This window comes from Brachyhypopomus gauderio, unplaced genomic scaffold, assembly GCF_052324685.1.
Source record: "Brachyhypopomus gauderio isolate BG-103 unplaced genomic scaffold, BGAUD_0.2 sc98, whole genome shotgun sequence".
Lineage (NCBI taxonomy): Eukaryota > Metazoa > Chordata > Actinopteri > Gymnotiformes > Hypopomidae > Brachyhypopomus > Brachyhypopomus gauderio.
In genome coordinates, this window is record NW_027506919.1 from 956,445 (window position 1) to 958,944 (window position 2,500).

At 41.4% G+C, this 2,500-nt stretch overlaps 1 protein-coding gene across 1 annotated transcript in view; it reads right to left on the bottom strand.

Annotated features, from left to right (window-relative positions):
- Positions 1-2,132, bottom strand: part of chrm1b (cholinergic receptor, muscarinic 1b) — a 10,108-nt gene extending 7,976 nt beyond the window's left edge. Inside the window, exons 1-2 of the mRNA XM_076992819.1 lie at positions 2,013-2,132; positions 1,721-1,802 (exon numbers count right to left, since the gene is read on the bottom strand). The gene's annotated coding sequence lies outside the window, so the exon portion shown is untranslated. The remainder of the gene's footprint in view (positions 1-1,720; positions 1,803-2,012) is intronic.
- Positions 2,133-2,500: the final 368 nt, after the last annotated feature.

Genomic DNA, 2,500 nt, shown 5'->3' on the forward strand with positions numbered 1-2,500 from the left:
GTGTGTGTGTGTGTGTGTGTGTGTGTGTGTGTGTGTGTGTGTGTGTGTTCAGATGGGTGGCGCAGATGTGGAAGACGTTGTTGCACTCAACCTCCTACACGCATAACGTTAATATGATTCAGAAGGATGGGGTGGAAAACGTAATAATTTACTGATTATTATGAACACATAGTATCCTTGTTAACCTGTTAGCCTATGGATCCTATTTCTATTGCGTTTTAATTCATTTAAAACACCCTAAATCTTACAAGTTAAAGTGATCCAAAACCATCAAATCAGATTACACTTTAAAGTGAGCCTATTCAAATTATTCTAATCTGAGAAGGCGAACGAAACATTGCGCTATTTTGGATTTCTGAAAACGTTAACTGGCGGAATTTATGAGCGTCTGTTTATAAGGACACTTCAGCGTCCACTAGAGGGCGCCAAACGCGCGCTAATGACGGACACTCCGTTTGGTGTTGCGCACACTCACGCACGAAACAGGTGCCTAAAGGCTGAATTTACACAGGATACCTCACTCTAGTACACTTACAGATGACTTCTGAGCACTAACCAAAACGGCGAGAATCTAAATCTTATATTAGGCTCAAAGTAGCGCCATAGATTATGTTTATGAAGTGCGCACCTACAGATGGTTCTGGTTCGAGGTTATTTATACACCAGGCAGATCTATAAAACGTCATCTCGTGTGGGACGCGGTTTTAGCAGGGTGGCATGTTTGAGAGGGGTGTTGGTGATATATCATTTCTCCATCTTAATTACATTCATGTATTCTGTTTCCTTTCCCATTTTATGAGCTCTTGCTACTGATTTCCGCTGAGTTTCACTACGGGTCTCCTTTGGTCATTTTATATCATTTTAAATGTCCCAGTTACATTTCGAGTTATCTTTTTACCATTCAATATCTAAAAGGACTGATCAAATACGTTATACAGTGCAAATATACATAGTAAGCTATGCAAACGTGTCCAAAATACAGCATAAATACATTCCATACTGTTAGAGCACGGTCCAGTGGCGGACTTAGCAATTTGGGGGCTCAAGGCGAAATTAGCTAGGGGGCCCATCAACATTAATATGCGAGAAATAAGTTAGCTAGTCAGGGGGCCCCTACAGTGGGCTGTAGTGGGAGGGGCCCAAGGCAGTTGCCTAGCCACGCCTCTATGCAAAGACCGCCTCTGAGAGCACCAATACAATATTAAATACATACAACTATGTTGCATCTACAGGTAACCTATAATTTACATTTACATTTATGGCATTTAGCAGGTAACCTATACATTATCTCCATACAGTAAGAATCAATATTATCACCTCTACACGTCGCTTGTTTACACAAATGTTTTGTTAGAGTAAACAAACCCATGATGTTGCACGTGGAAAACAAAATGAAAACAGGTTTACACGCGGTTTCAATTTGCAATTAAGTTCGTAACACATTCACTCAGTCGGACAGACAACTTCCAATTAAGCATTAAGACCAATTTAACTAGAAACAAGGTAACGCCCCAAATATTCTCTAATACAATCTAATACACCTATCGTCCACTGTCGTTTACCAGATAACACGTCAGCTAGTTTTACGTTGGTTGCATAATTACTACGGAGCTAAATCTAATATACATTACTTGCTCTCTTTTTTGTTTTAAACTTTAGTGTATACATAAACAGTATAACTAAACCTATTGTATTTACTAAACAGTATTATCTCACTCACCTTTCAGGGAACATGTCAAACGCAAACTAAAACACCGAGGAAGGGACGGACATACAGGAGGCACGTTCTCCCGGAGGCGTGTCTATAAATACACATGAATAGCTCATGGATTATTAATTATTATTCATGTTATTATTATTACTACTACTATTATCGTTAGACATTTTGGGATCTAACATAAAAACACAAAAAAAAACAAACATAAAACATAATGTGTTAAAGCAAAGCGACAAAACACCCCCCCCCCCCCGAATGTGACACAGGCACGCGCCCCAGGAGGAGGCAATAATACCCGCATCTGCAGTAATAAGCGCCTCTGTCTTCTCTGCGTTCATTATCATCTCTCCCGATTTGTGGATAACTGGGTGTTTGTGTTCCACCTCCGGAGAATCAGGACGTCCCGAGTTGAACTTGTGATGTAATTAACACGAACAATGGCTGGACTTCCTCTATGATACTGGTGTGCCAGTGGGCTGGACGGACCAGCCTGGGATTGTTTTAACAGAATGGGAGAAGAAGCCACCTGAGAAAACGACTGACTCGTTGGTTGTGGAGAAACAGTGGAGTTGTCTCTGCACCTGGCTCGTGTAGACACATGTGAGCGTGCTCGCGGTAATCAGGACACATGAGACATTTGCAATAAAAAACTACTGGTCAGTTACATAATAGTTTTTGTGCGTTTTTGAGCAGCAAGCAAACCAAGACCGCGCGAAGATATTCCGGTTAGTTCTTCAACTGGTTCTGCTGGAGTGAAACCTGAGGCGCGTCTGGGATCAGCGC